Source organism: Ovis aries, chromosome 18 (assembly GCF_016772045.2).
Source record: "Ovis aries strain OAR_USU_Benz2616 breed Rambouillet chromosome 18, ARS-UI_Ramb_v3.0, whole genome shotgun sequence".
Taxonomy (NCBI): Eukaryota; Metazoa; Chordata; class Mammalia; order Artiodactyla; family Bovidae; genus Ovis; species Ovis aries.
Genome location: NC_056071.1, coordinates 9,535,739 through 9,552,567, shown reverse-complemented (window position 1 = coordinate 9,552,567; position 16,829 = coordinate 9,535,739).

Here is a 16,829-nt window from a genome sequence, read left to right as displayed (position 1 = left end):
TTTAAGCATTTATTTCAGAAATTGCTGATAATGTTTTTTGAGATAGTGAAGAAGAATTGCTGTGTTGGTATGCAATTATGTCCATAATGAGATGCAAAAATGCAAATATGGAGGTACGTGCCAGTTCTTCAAAGTGCCTTTTGTCAGAATTGCAGGCACCATGAGACATTGATAGATACCATGTCACTACGCAGAGTTGGAGGGCTGATAGCTTTTAAAGAAGCATCTATAATATGATATCTCTAGATGCTAATTAGCAGAAACCTTTAGTGATGATAAATGTAGAGGTCATTTGTTTTGTGTTGGTAAATTTTGACAACTTCATTGAACCAGTTGTATCAATAGGATTTGTTGGTAAGCAGCAAACATCTTTATTCTCTTTAACATGCCGTATCAAATGTGTTGTATATTCATAAGTGTATCCATTAGCAGGCTACCTTGCAGTATTGACTTTTCAAAGTTCATTTAAAATGTAAATAAGAGGATACCCCATTAACTGACTCCATCAAGTACTTAAAAACTATTTGATATCTTTTCAATATATTATTTCCATCTTTGTATTCCATGCTTTTGTAAAGAGGAAAAATCAAAGAGACTATGGCTATGAAAATTACTGCATATATGAGTCATTCTAATTGTTAATCTGATGTAATTTTCAAGAATCACCAAGTAATTACAGCTTTGGAAATGGCATAGTGAAGAGGATATAAAGCAAAGCCTTATTTCCAGAGCTTCCTCCTCCACAAGGCTCTATCCTGAATTCTCATAATGGCGATAGAAAGTAGTGACTGGCAACAATGAGTGATCTTGGTCGACAAACCCTTTATATAGAGAGATGAGGGCTGAGGCACGTGTTCAACAAATTTGCCCATGACTGTCCACTGGGTGCCATCCTCTGGCCAGATCCGGATGAATGCAACACAGCCATTCTCCCAGGAGTCTTAGGGTTTAACAGGGATGGCAGATACGAAAACAAACTATTATTTTACAAATGGCAAGGGCCATGTGGAGATACATGCAAGCGGCAATGAAGTTCTGAGGAAGGAGTCTCACGTCCCTTAACTAGGGCATCGGTTTGGGTCAATGACCTAGCTAGAAAGCACAGTTCCATGACATCAGGAACACTGTTTTGTCATCAGTGGTACCAACAGTACTGATCTATCATGCTGCCTGGCAAGAGTAGATATTTAAAATTATAAGTAAGTAAATGAATAATCAAAATGCTATTGAACAGTATGACTTGTATACCTAGTATGGCTCAGCAGGAAAACAAATCAAAATTATACATTATTTTCTGGGAACAGAAGTGGAGTCAGAGAAATCTAGCTTAAGGTAATTTCTGAATTTACCTAATGAGCCATGGCTGGCACAAGGTTCGTGGTTAGCTGAAACTAATGTGAGATTTTGAACTACTTTCCAGGGTGGAGTTACTTTGTTAAGCAATAGTCAAGAAGCCACATCATACGCAGAGCAAATGAAGGGACTGTGGTTGTTTAACTAGGAACTGAAAAGAATTTGAAGGTCATAAGTATAGTCTTCAGTGCTGTTTGAAGAAAGTTCCAATAGATGTAATTTAAATGAAAAGTTCATTGTATTTTGTACATCCTCAATAGCTCAGACTTAGATCAATGCAGGGAAGCTTAAAGGGATTCTCTGGGGGCTCAGTGGTAAAGAACCCATCTGCCAGTGCAGAGGATATAAAGAGACTCAAGTTTGACCCCTGGGTTGGGAAGATCCTGTGGAGGAGAGCATGGAAACCCACTTCAATATGCTTGCCTGGAGAACGCCATGGACTGAGGAGTTTGGTGGGCTACAGTCCATACGATCACAAAAAGTCAAACACAACTGAAGTCACTGAGCATGCATGCAGGCATGGAAACATAACAGAGGAAGATGCAATATAGGAAAGATATATCTAAAGAGTTCTCTGCCACAGGAGGTACAGTACTACAGAATGAATGGCCTTCTGTTAACCTGTCGTGTAGGGGATTCAGACACTAGCAAGATGGCGGAAATCACTAGCTGAACTGCAAGGTCCTTTCCAACCCACCAGTGATATCAAATGATACAGTGTTATCAGCTGAGCTCAATGGTGATTTACACTCTACTCGTACAAGAGTGAAGTCTGAACTCTTTCTAGGAAAGGCAAACCAAGTTTACTACTCAAGACATGAATTCGTTGAATACGGTACAATTGCCTGTATGTCATAGAATCTGGAATCTGGGATTGAATACATCATATACAATTATGCCCTTTGACCAGGTTTCAGCTATCATAGTTTTGGCCAAGCCTCTTCTTCCCCTACACTCTTCTAACTCCATTCCCTCCCCCAACACTATTCATTTAAAATTAAAGAATTGCTAATGGAGATACATACTGCTAGCTTTGAATATCTTTTATCTTGGAAAACTGGCAGTGGGTCCTAGGTGTCTTGACTGCTAGTTCTGAGTTCTTGGATTTAAAACCCGTGGAGTATTATTTTCCTTCCAGATGTTAGCTAAAGCTCCATTCACGCCATGACTGTCAGTTTTGGTAATATGCCAGCACTTTGGAGAATATTCAGTCTGCAAAATACGGAATGGAAAATGTATGTGCACCTCACACCCACTGAATTTTGTAAAAAACTATTTACCCTAATAGCCCTATGTTCAGGACCAAGATAGTAGTAAGGGCAAATACCCCATCAACAATAGAAATAGCTACGGGAATAAGAGCGGGAAAGGGATCTTAGGAGCAGGCAAAGGGGTTTGGTTCGTTTTTTTCTTTTTAAAATGATCCAGTTCCACTGGTAATTATGAGTTAGTTTCCACATTCCAGACACTCAGACTTCTGACCGGCTGTCAGAGATGTTATAGTAATAAATTGTATGTCTTGGTCACTACTTGGGTAGAAAATTTCCATTTCAGAAAAAATGATATCTCAGCCATTGCATTTCAGGGTGATAATTGCACTTCTCAGGTGGTTAAGAAAAAGATGATCTATAAATAATAATTAAAAAGTTGTGCCCCAAGGGAATGGGAATGTCAGATACAGAACTCAAACATATGAAATGTTAGACTTATGGCTTGACCTTATTCCACTGTGTTCAGTGTTATAAATTCTAAGCACATTTATGCTTCAATATTTGGAGGTAACAATTTGAGGGTGTGGGTGGAGAGAAGGTAGCATTTAGACTCCTGTATTAAACTACCCCTTTAATGACATAGCCGCTGCTCCTTATCACTTTAAGTGTCAGGCTATTAACACTCACAATTAATCAGCTCCATGCTCTCCTCTGCACTTTAGAGGCACATATGTTGGGGAGGGGAAGACTGATTTAGCTTCCTTACTCCATCTTGGGACAGGATTGAAAGAGGTTAGGTGAAGCCGAGATTGAAATCCACAGATGTGTTATATTTGTTCTGTGTGTGTGTGTGTGTCTACTCAGTCATGTCCAACTCTTTGTGATCCCATGGACTATAGTCTGCCAGGCCCCCCTGTCTATGGAATTTTCCAGGCAAGAATACTGGAGTGGATTGCCATCTACTGCTCTAGGGCATCTTCCTGACTTGGGGCATGAACCCTCATCTCTTGTGTCTTCTGCATAGACAAGCGGGTTCTTAACCACTGCACCACCTGGGAAGCTCTATGTTTGGTCTACATGCTATTTTAGAAGTTTGCATTTTTGTGCTTGTTAACATTAAAAAGTTTGGATTTCTGAAGTCTCTCGGTTATGGGGAGTGCTAAGGATTGAGGCGGTAATCAAACAATCCACAGTCCTGCACAGTCACGATTGACTGGAGCTGAGTCTTGACAGATGCGTTGGAGCCAATCTTGAATCATGAGGGCATCAGTGTACCACAGTCTCCGCTGAGTGTACATTATTCATGTCACTTCTGCTCTTCACCTGGCTCCAGCACAGATTTGAGTTCACACTTGTCTTTGATTCCAAAGAAAACCTTAACCCTGCCTGCATTTCACGGATCTAAAGATCACTGAAGTTCACAACAGGATGGTAGAGTGCCATGCGGCATGCGTTCTGTTGGGGACGCAAGCAAAGATCAGAAAGATGTGACTCTTGTCTCAAGGAAGTCAGAGCGGCTTGAGAATCAGATGTATAGAAATATGAGGATGGACTAGCACATGACATGCATGTACAAAGCACTCTGGGCACCTCGGGAGGAGAGACTCTCAGTGCTACAAAGAAGCAGAAGCATCTGAACTGGACCTTGAAATCCAAACAGATGTTTTCTGTGTAGAAGGAGCCAGAATGGCATCCCAGGGAGAGGAAGCACTGTGAGGAGGTAGATGCTGAGAGGGGCACAAGAGAGCAGCGTGTTTGATGAACAGCTCTTTATGGGGGGAGAATGGGAGTTGGTGGGTGACCATGTGCCAAATCATACCATGAAGTGTGGCATTTAACATTTATAAAAGGGCAGGGAAGGGTGACCTTGAGGATATTAAGTAGAGAAGTAACCCACTAGGTTTATCTTTAAAAAAAAAATGCCTTTGTACAAGTTTTGGCATACAGTTTCCTCCAAATGTGAGCCATGCTAAGGACAAGAAGAAAGACTTGCCTTGGTTAGCAAGAAAGCCTCAGTACAGTGTGCCCATGTGACTTAGGAGGGTTTGGATCCATACAGCAGAAGCGTATGTTGTTTTGCTGACTGATGTGGCTTTTTCTTATGCCGCACTGCATCCATGCACAGCCCTCCGAGTGCCATCAGATGACTGCCAACGATGGCAATTCACGATATCAGTGCATAGGTACTCTCTTTGCCATCGCCATATGCTGCCCCTTGAACAATAGGAATAAACAGATTATGTGGAGTTTGTGTGCTGCTGCCAAGAGAATCAGCTGGGTTCCAAAGAGTGCCTGGGAATCTCATTACAGCTCCGAGAGCACTTTGAAATGCAGCTTGAGGTGATCGCTTCAAATGAAAAATCACATGAGTGGTGATGGCATGAAGGCAGGAGAGCTGCATCCATCCGCATGGCTTTCCTGAGAAGTGGCAGCCATTTGGAGGAGGAATGATGTGACTGGGATGGTTTGAGGCAGTGGAATCAAGCCCACGTGGAAAGGGAAAACCAAGCTGCTGGTTAGCTGCGCGTGGAAAGACTGGGCTGGATGAGGCGAAGATGAGCACAGAGCACGTATTGTCTGACTCTGTGCCAGTCTGAGGGCGTGGGCAACCGTGCTCTGGATGGAGGCAGATGGCAAGCGGCACCTGGAAGTGGCCCCGAGCAGTACGGTAGTGTTCAAAACCAAGTGCCATATGTATAACTTGCTGAAATGATGGGCTGCATCATCAACGTGGATCAGAGGCCTTCCTAGTTTGTTTTCAGCTTCTCTGGCAGGGGCTCGGTTCGGTCACCTGATCCTCTGATTGTGCTAGTGTTTGCAAAGGGAAAAGAGCCCATAGCTCTGGTTTCTGGCTCACACTGCTTGCCTAACTTTTATCATGCTCTATTGTTTCTTCCTTATTTGTCCTCCCTGCTAAGCTGCCAGGTACTCGAGGATGGCAACTTAGTCTCTGATCTGTTTTCCCAAGGTCAGTGCTGTTCAAATTGGGGTGAAGTGGGTCTGGTGGTGTGCCAAAGCGTGTGCCGAAGTGGCGTGCACAGGTGTGCTCAGTCGTGTCTGACTCCTTGCAACCCCGTGGACTGCAGCCCACCAGGCTCCTTTGTCCATGGGATTTTCCAAGAATACCGCTGTTTCCTCCTCCAGGGGACCCAACTCTCCCGCACCTCCTGCACTGGCAGGTAGATTCTTTACCACCGCTCCACCTGGGAAGCCCATGCCAAAGTGAGGATACCATCTTATGCAAATGTCTGGGAAACCAAGCATCTTATATTAAAAATGTTTGGATGTATGTGCAGGGGGCTTCCCAGGTGGTGCTAGGGGTAAGGAACCCACTTGCCAATGCGGGAGGCATAAGAGATGTGGGTTCGATCCTTGGGTTACGAAGATTCCTTGGAAGAGGGCGTGGCAACCCACTCCAGTATTCTTGCCTAGAGAATCCCCATGGACAGGGGAACCTGGCAGGCTACAGTCCATAGGGTGACATAGAGCTGGACACAACTGAACTGACTTAGCACACACAGTATGATTTAATGGCGCACTGAAATGAAACAGATTTGTAAAATGTTCTAGCTTGGATTGGGCTCATCTCTTAGACCTGGCTGGATCAGGGGAAGACTCATTCATGCCCCTCCTTTATTGGGAGTTCTTTCATAGGTCTAGAAGCAGCAATTAATTGTTTAGTACTTGCTTATAGAAGGAAAAGAGGAAGGAGGGAAAAGGCTAATCACACCCAGTGCTTTTTAGGTAGTCATCGCTACATACATGTCTAGTTAAGGCCAAGTCAGTCATCAAGTCTTGGTAAGATCTGGCCAGTTCAGTTCAGTTCAGTCGCTCAGTTGTGTCCGATTCTTTGTGACACCATGAATCGCAGCATGCCAGGCTTCCCTGTCCGTTACCAACTCCTGGAGTTCACCCATACTCACGTGCATTGAGTTGGTAATGCCATCCAGCCATCTCATCCTCTGTCATCCCCTTCTCCTCCTGCATCAGGGTTTTTTCAAATGAGTCATCTCTTCGCGTGAGGTGGCCAAAGTATTGGAGTTTCAGCCTCAGCATCAGTCCTTCCAATGAACACCCAGGACTGGTCTCCTTTAGGATGGACTGGTTGGATCTCCTTGCAGTCCAAGGGACTCTCAAGAGCCTTCTCCAACACCACAGTTCAAAAGCATCAATTCTTTGGTGCTCAGGCTTCTTCACAGTCCAACTCTCACATCCATACATGACCACGGGAAAAACCATAGCCTTGACTAGTTAGAAACTGGCAAATAATGGCAAACTAATCCCAAATATATCAACTTTAAAGGGGGCTGGGTAAGAAACATGAGTGAGGCATCACATATTCATAGTCCTATGGGTAAATGATGCCAGAGACTTGCATTTGGAGGCCAATTTTTTTCTCTAGGCAAATCAAATTTCATTAGATGAAAACCTTAGGAATAACTTGATTCATTAAGCACACTTTGAATAAATCCTGAACCTTCTATGGAGATGGATAGTAGGTAGCACTATTTTGTTAAGAAACCATTTATGAAACACTGTAGTTAGTGATCTTAATTTCTTCCCAGCCAAAATCCATGAATTAAACCCCTAAGTGTAAAAATATGATTGTTCAGGCATTTGTTGTCAATCCACCCATTTAATAAAGATTGGTTTTATTTACTATATTCTAACTGGGGCTTCCCTAATAGGTCAGTTGGTAAAGAATCCACCTGGAATGCAGAAGTCCCTGGTTCTATTCCTGGGTTTCGAAGATCTGCTGGAGAAGGGAAAGGCTACCCACTGCAGTATTCTGGCCTGGAGAATTCCATGGATCGTTCATGGAGTGGCAGAGAGTTGGACATGACTGAACCACTTTCACTTTCACATATTTTAATCAATAAGTACACAAATAGCATCTTGAAAATTCAGATGACTCAGGAGCAAACAGTGTATAACTATGAATGACCATTCCCTCATCTTGCACATCTATTTTTGCATTATTCTCTAATGGGCTCAGTAGCTCCTCCTTGATGAGTGTGGGATCCTTGCATTCATCTGTCCTCATCTGAGATGTAAAGCAAGACTGGATAACTTGCTTGGGGAGGGGGGTAGAAATGGAAACACAAAGAAGGAAAACTGAAAACACAAAGGAGAATCTCTCCTCAGATGAGATTTCCCCTCGTTTTCTCTCTGCCTTTCCCGACTTACGTGTCTCAACACCAGAGTAGATGTAGTTCTGACATTTACTGGCCATATAGGAGTAAGAGTGTGTCTTACATGGTTGCTGTGGATAGTCAGTGAGATAAAGGAATCACGTGCAAGTCCTCGGTTCAGTGTTTATGAGAATAAGTAGTTAATGAGCATCACTGTGGCACCCTCTTCCTTCAGGGACGATGTCTCCCAGGGATTGATCTTGGTCCCCTTGGCTTCCTTGTCTCTCCTAGGCTCCAACTTCAACTCCCATGCCAGTGTCAACAACCCCAGATCTGTGTCCTCTTTTATGAGTACTCTCGAGGGCGTTACCTCTGCTCTTTGATCAGCTGAGGACCAGAGCCAGAACCGCTGACATTATTTTGGGGAAAAAAAGTCATCTTCTTTAACAAATCTGCTCTTCATTCTTTTCCTCCACATTCTCCTTTCTAATGATAACAACTCCCCTCTCTAGAACCAACCTCAAGGCTGGGGCCATCTTCTATGCCGTCCTCTGTCACCCACCACAGCAAATCTGAGGACAAATATTGTTAGTTCTGCATACCCTTCCCGGTCTCTATCTGCACTTTCCTAACTGCTCTTCACTGTGGGTTGGCTTGGATTATCATTAGCGCTGTCTGTCCTACTGGTCCCCCCACATCTGATTGATATTTTCCCCCTGACACAACTTCTATCAGGTTGTTGTTGTTGTTTTTCAGTCACTCAATCGTGTCCAGCTCTTTGCCACCCCATGGACTGCAGCACGTCAGGCTTCCCTGTTCTTCACCATCTCTTGAAGCTTGCTCAAACTCATGTCCATTGAGTCAGTGGTGCCATCCAACTATCTCATCCCCTGTTGTCCCCTTCTCCTCCTGCCTTCAACCTTTCTCAGCATGAGGGTCTTTTCAAATGAGTCAGCTCTTCACATCAGGTAGCCAAAGTATTGGAGCTTCAGCTTCAGCATGAGTCCTTCCAATGAATATTCAGGGTTGATTTCCTTAGGATTGATTGGTTTGATCTCCTTGAAGTCTCCAAGGGACTCTCAAGAGTCTTCTCCAACACCACAGTTCAAAAGCATCAATCCTTCGGTCCTCAGCTTTCTTTACGGTCCAGCTTTCAAATCCATACATAACTACTGGAAAAACCATAGCTTTGACTAGACAGACCTTTGCTGGCAAAGTAACGTTTCTGTTTTTTAATATGCTGTCTAAGTTTGTCATAGCTTTTCTTTCCAGGTTAACCTTCTTAAAACACAGCTTCTACCCACTGATTCTCTGACAATATATGATTTCCCACAGGTTAAGTCCAACCTTGTCTAGTGACATTAAAGGCATCCATGCCTTTTCACCTACATTTCCACAATTTGGCCTTTCACGATAAATACTCCTCATTCCCAACCCACCGCACTTTTTCTCCATGTTTTTGCTTATGCTCCTCACTCCACAGGAAAGGCTCAACTCTCCCCACTTCTCTGGGAATCTTACTAGTCTTCCAAGCCCCCTGAGATGCCACCCCTCCACCCATACTCCACTGATCCCCATTCCTAAGCTGAATAAATTTCGACAGGTGCTTAACAAACATCACATAGATGACTAAAACGAATTAGTGAATAAACAAGTGAGTAAATTGAAGAATATCTCATCATATATCACAGTGTTGTTAACATAATCAACACGGTGTCAGTCTAGATAACTCCTGCTGGGCCAAAAATACAAATGACAATCTGGGAAAGACAGTAGGAAAAAAAAAATCAAGATTCAGTAGCCAAAGCAACAGAAGTAACAAAAATAGATTTTTTTGATATTTGTTTTCTTAGAATCATGTTTTTAATGACTAGGAATTCACTGGTGAAATTATTTATGTCAAGATTTTATTTTGCCTATTGATCAACATATCTGTCTTTATACCCAGATCATATTATCATGATTACGACAGCTTTATGGTAGGTTTTGAAGTCAGATAATTTGTTCAACTTTTTCAAAATTATTTTGGCTCTCTAGGTGTTGCATTTATTCTAACTTCTAATACTTAAACACATGTAATTTCCATGATATGTGAATGATGGGTTAGCAGACTCTGTTAACTATTAAGAAGAATGGCCCTATAAATTTTCTAAATGGATGTGTTGACAAAAGCTGTTATTTTAAACATATACATATATATACACACATATGTATCAATGTGTATATATAGCACATGCATTAACATGTATGTTGCATTTGTGAATGTATGTATATATTGTACGTATGTATTGTATGTATGTATGCATACACTTTTTGAACAGTGAATTCTCTGCCTCCCTGTAAATTGGCGGTCATTGGCACTCAGGACTCTGTGTAATGCCTGTTTTGTCCCAGCCCGGGCCGTTCTCTATGAGCTGGCCTCCCTCACTGCTGGTAGGTAACTATGTGATATATAACTTGCAAGCAGTCCTGCTGTTTGTTACTGGCAATTAATCTCTCTGGTGCCTTTCTTCCATTCAGACTAAGCCTTTATGTTCTAAATCCAGCTATTCTAACGCTCCCCACTTGTGCTGTGTAGAAAAGACTCAGACTGGCAGATTATCGCAGGGCAGTTAAGCATGTAATTGCTCAAATGAGTTAAAATCCCTTCAAATATCTGTCTTTGTACCTCATCACACCACTTCACGGACTCAAATATTTGACAATTGATGAAGATAAACTAAAGGGGCCTTCATTAGCTACCAACCACCGTGACAAGCTTCTTTCAGCGAAAGGCTGGTGAATTTTGGAACTTATTATCTACTTAAAAACTGCAGGAAAGCAGAAAAATACTTCAGTGAACTTTAGAATAGAGAAAGCTAGACGCTTTCTGTGGAAGCAGGGGTCAGGGGAAAAAAAAAAACCTCATGGTTTGCTAATCTAAGGCTGCACTTGTTAAAAACATGGAGTGAGATGGCTAGGTGCACTTATCCAATAAAGGAAGGGAAATATTATCACATTCTCATAGGCACCATCATTAATGATCATGTGTTAAATTTAGAGGTAATTACAGAAATGAAGGGTGGGTGGCAGAAATCCAGGGCTATGCAGAGGCTGATCTTAGTGTGTGGTTGCCTGCCTGCCAGGAGAGGTAGCCCCCGGCTCAAGGATGAATCAGGTGCTGTGTTGAGTGGGTGTCTTGGGAAATGCATGGAACTTTGGCATAAACCACAACAAATCCTCTGACTTTCAGGGACCTCACTGCTCTGTACTAAGCTGTTCAGACCTGATGCCAGGAAAAGCAGGTGCTAATATGACCAGCAGGCATTTAGGGTAGAGTAGATGCAGAATTTGAAGTGTGATGACCCTGCGTCTTACCATGGTGAGATGTTGGGCAAGTCACAGCTTCAATTTCCCTATGTATAAGCTTAAAAATTTATATTGTGTATGATGTTTCCATGAAGATTAAATGAGGGAGTGTTTGGTACATCTTTGGTCATTAATTTATAAAATGGGGATATCTAGAATTTTGCACATATATTTTATAGTTAATGGGAACCTGCAAACTTTTTTCCTTAAATAATTTTAAAAAAGTCAATACTCTGAACATTAAGCACAAAAAAAATGGTAGAAATGTATGAAACATTTTATTTTTTCAAGATTGGTTTTCATTAGCTTAGGGTGGCTGGGTTACTCTGATCTCAGTAGTGGAAAGTATACCCTTGGTTTCCAAGCAGCGCCTATGACCAGACTCACCCAACCAGACTCACCTTGGCCACCCTTGCCTGGCCAGGAATTACTCTCCTGGCTGATTAAATAATGTGACTGGGTAAAAACCAATAGTGAGTGGACATTTTTGAAAGAGTTTTGACTTCATTGAAATTCTTCTAGTGTTCTAATTTTGAATAGGATATTAGCTTTTGTTTAGACATACTAGCTCTAGTTAAACATTTAAGATATTCAAGGGAGAAAATGATGACATTAAACCATTATTAACTTTTATAGAGGATAGGTACATTAAAAGACAAATTGTATAATCGTTCTGTTGCCACGTTTGTGTGTATATATACATACACACATACATATGTATTTGAACTGTAACAAAAGTTCACCCATAGTTCTGATATTCTGTCCATATTGATGATTTGGTTCTGTTTGACCTTGGCCATTGGAAGACTGAGGCTTCTGGAATGGCTGTTTTATAGCCGTAGTGTATAATTAATGATCAGATATCGCTATCATATTTAATAAGTGTAAATTCAGTTCAGTTCAGTTGCTCAGTTGTGTCCGACTCTTTGCAACCTCATGAATCGCAGCACGCCAGGCCTCCCTGTCCATCACCAACTCCCGGAGTTCACTCAGACTCACGTCCATCGTGTCAGTGATGCCATCCAGCCATCTCATCCTCTGTCAACCCTTCTCCTCCTGCCTTCAATCTTTCCCAGCATTAGTTCAGTTCAGTCACGACTCCTCCTGTCCCCAATCCCTCCCAGCCTCAGAGTCTTTCCAATGAGTCAACTCTTCATATCAGGTGGCCAAATTGGAGTTTCAGCTTCAACATCAGTCTTTCCAGTGAACACCCAAGACTGATCTCCTTTAGGATGGACTGTTGGATCTCCTTGCAGTCCAAGGGACTCTCAAGAATCTTCTCCAACACCACAGTTCAAACGCATCAATTCTTTGGTGCTCAGCCTTCTTCACAGTCCAACTCTCACATCCATACATGACCACAGGAAAAACCATAGCCTTGATTAGATGGACCTTAGTCAGCAAAGTAATGTCTCTGCTTTTCAATATGCAATCTAGATTGGTCATAACTTTCCTTCCAAGGAGTAAGCGTCTTTTAATTTCATGGCTGCAATCACCATCTGCAGTGATTTTGGAGCTCTAAAAAATAGTCTGCCACTGTTTCCACTGTTTCCCCATGTATTTCCCATGAAGTGATGAGACCAGATGCCATGATCTTCGTTTTCTGAATGTTGAGCTTTAAGCCAACTTTTTCACTCTCTTCTTTCACTGTCATCCTGTGGCTCAGATCATGAAATCCTCATTGCCAAATTCAGACCTAAACTGAAGAAAGTAGGGAAAACCACTAGACCATTCAGGTATGACCTAAATCAAATCCCTTATGATTATACAGTGGAAGTGAGAAATAGATTTAAGGGCCTAGATCTGATAGACAGAGTGCCTGATGAACTATGGACGGAGGTTCGTGCCATTGTACAGGAGACAGGGATCAAGACCATCCCCAGGGAAAAGAAATGCAAAAAAGCAAAATGGTTGTCTGAGGAGGGCTTACAAATAGCTGTGAAAAGAAGAGTAGCGAAAAGCAAAGGAGAAAAGGAAAGATATAAGCATCTGAATGCAGAGTTCCAAAGAATAGCAAGGAGAGATAAGAAAGCCTTCTTCAGCGATGAATGCAAAGAAATAGAGGAAAAGAACAGAATGGGAAAGACTAGAGATCTTTTCAAGAAAATTAGAGATACCAAGGGAACATTTCATGCAAAGATGGGCTCGATAAAAGACAGAAATGGTATGGACCTAACAGGAGCAGAAGATAGTAAGAAGAGGTGGCAAGAATACACAGAAGAACTGTACAAAAAAGATCTTCATGACCAAGATAATCATGGTGATGTGCTCACTCACATAGAGCCAGACATCCTGGAATGTGAAGCCAAGTGGGCCTTAAAAAGTATCACTACGAACAAAGCTAGTGGAGGTGATGGAGTTCCAGTTCAGCTATTTCAAATCCTGAAAGATGATGCTGTGAAGGTGCTGCACTCAATATGCCAGCAAATTTGGAAAACTCAGCAGTGGCCACAGGACTGGAAAAGGTCAGTTTTCATTCCAATCCCAAAGAAAGGCAATGCCAACGAATGCTCAAACTACCACACAGTTACACTCATTTCACACACTAGTAAAGTAATGCTCAGAATTCTCAAAGCCAGGCTTCAGCAATACGTGAACTGTGAACTTCCAGATGTTCAAGCTGGTTTTAGAAAAGGCAGAGGAACCAGAGATCAAATTTCCAACATCTGCTGGATCATGGAAAAAGCAAGAGAGTTCCAGAAAAACATCTACTTCTGCTTTATTGACTATGCCAAAGCCTTTGACTGTGTGGATCACAATAAACTGTGGGAAAATAAATGGTTTAGACATCCCAATGGAAAAGAAGATGTTATCACATTGTGTCAAGGAAACAAGACACAACTCCGCTATCAGTAGAGAAACCTACTTCAAATATAAAGGAATAGGCTAAAGGTAAAAAGGCTGGGGAAATGTAGTATATAAATCATAATCAAAAGAAATAGAAATGTTAAATATACTTCAGGAATTGACATAATAATGAGATTAATTCATCAAGAAGACATATTTCAATTCTAACAACAAATCTCTAAAATATATGAAACAAAATTTGATGGAATTAAAGCAAAAGGTATACCATATTCTGGGCCATAAAATAAACTTCAATAATCTAAAGTAATTAAAATCATAAAAAGTATTTTCTCTGACCACAATATAAACTAAAAATCGATAATAGAGTCGTATCTGGAAAATCTCCAAATAATTGAAAATTAGAAGGTAAATTAGAAAATACTGTGGCTAAAAATGAACGCACCAATTCAACAAGAAGGAAACAAGTAACTAAGTCATAAAATGAGAATAAAATCTGAGCTGACCCGTTATCAAATAAAAGATACAGATGGCAAGAGTAGTGAAAGCTGATTAGCATTATCTGTCATTAAGGAATTATATATTTTTAAAAACAATATGATCCCATCATACACCTGTAAGAATGGTTCAAACCCCAAACACCCACAATATTAAATGTGAGGATGGGGGGCAACAACTACACTTTATTCATTGCAAGAAGGAATGAGAATGGTATGGCCATTTGGAAAGAGTTCAGCAGCTTCTTAGAAAACTAAGCATACTCTTACCAGATGATTCATCAGTCATGCCCCTTCATATTTATCCAAATGAGTTGACAATTTACGTCCACAGAAAAGTCTGCACACAGACATTTTTATAATATTTATTCATAATTTCAAAAGCTTGGAAGCCACCAAGACGTCCTTCATTGGTGAATGGAAAAATAGTCTGTGGTGTATTCATATAACTGAATTTCAGTTAGTGATGAAAAGAAGTGAACTATCAAGTCAGAGAAGACATGGAAGAACCTTAAAAGCACATTGCCAAAACTGCCGACTGTACTTCAAAAATGCAATAATCTAAACCGGTTGGTACTGGCACAGAGGAGGCAATATTTATACAATAGGGAAAAAGTGCTCTCTTCAATAAGTGGTGTTGGGAAAACTGTACATCAGCATGAAAAAGAATGATGTGAACATTCTTTTCTCACACCATATACACAGACTCAAAGTAGATTAGACTTAAGTGTAAGATCTCCAAAGGTGTTTTTCAAAGAAGACATGCACGTGGCCAACAGGCACGTGAAAAGATGCTCAACATCACTAATCACCAGGGAGACGCGAATCAAGACTGCAATAAGATATCATCTCACACCTATCAGAATGGCTACTGTCAAAGCACAAGACAAAAAACAAGTGTTCGCGAGGATGTGGAAAAAAGGGACCCTTACTACACTTTCGTTGGAAACATAGTGTTGCCCACTATGGACGATAGTATGGAAATTTCTCAAAACTAAACAGAACTTCTATATGATCCAAAAGTTCCTGTTATAGATTCCCGCCACCCCCCCCAAAAAAAAACCACACAACTGTTAATTTGGTAACCCTAACGTCCACAGCAGCACTATTTTATTTACAGTAACCAAGATATGGGAGAAACTTAAGTGTCCACCAACAGATGAGTGGATAAAGAAGTGGAACATATATATTGCTGCTGTTGTTCAGTCACTAAGTCAGCTCCAACTCTGCGACGCTGTGGACTGCAGCACGCCAGGCTTCCCTGTCCTTCACCATCTCTGAGTTGTATATGTGTGCGCATGGGTACCAAATCACTTCAGTCATGTCCGGTTCTTTGTGACCCTATGGACCCTAGTCCTCCAGGCTCCTCTGTCTGTGGGATTATCCAGGCAAGAATATTTGAGTGGGTTGCCGTGCCCTCCTCCGGGGATCTTCCCGACCCAGAGATCGAACCTGTATCTCCTACGTCTTCTGCATTGGCAACCAGATTCTTCACCACTAGGGCCACACGTTCAATCTCTGGGTTGGGACGATCCCTAGAGGAGGGCACAGGCAGCCCACTAAATATTCTTCCCAGGAGAATCCCATGGACAGAGGAGGCTGGCAGGTGACAGTCCATGGGATCGTAAAGAGCTGGACATGACTGAAGCAACTTAGCACACCCATGAAATGAAAAAAGAATCATCTTTTCAAAAAGAATGCTAAAACACTGGATATCAGTCTGTATGCATATACAAATGCTTACTCAGACCTCATACTGTATACAAAAAGTCAGCCCAAAGCAAAATGGATCATATCCTCAAATGTAAAACGTAAAACTGTAAAACCGGAAGTACAAATAAGGAAGAAAATTTTTGTAATCTTAGACAAATTCTTAAATGTAACAACAAAAAAAACACAAATGATAGAAAATGATAAATTCAACTTTATTAAGTTAAAAACATTTTTCTTTAAAATACACTGTTAAGAAAATGGAAAGCGAGCCACAGACTTGGAAAAATATGCCTACAAACACTTGTCTGATAAAAGACTTCAGGAAGGCTATATAAAGAACTCCTAAAATTAATAAGAAAAAAATCTCTAATTAAGATTGAATAAAAGATTTATTTGGACACTTCACTAGGACATGGAACAACACCCAGGTTCCAAATAGGAAAAGGAGTACGTCAAAGCTGTCACTCTGTGACTCTGTCACACTCTGTCACTCTGCTTATTTAACTTACATACAGAGAACATCATGAGAAATGCTGGGCTGGATGTAGCACAAGCTGGAATCAAGATTGCTGGGAGAAATATCAATAACCTCAGATATGCAGATGACACCACCCTTATGGCAGAGGGTGAAGAAGGAACTAAAAAGCCTCTTGATGAAAGTGAAAGAGGAGAATGAAAAAGTTGGCTTAAAGCTCAACATTCAGAAAACTAAGACCATGGCGTCCGGTCCCATCACTTCATGGGAAATAGAAGGCAAAACAGTGGAAACA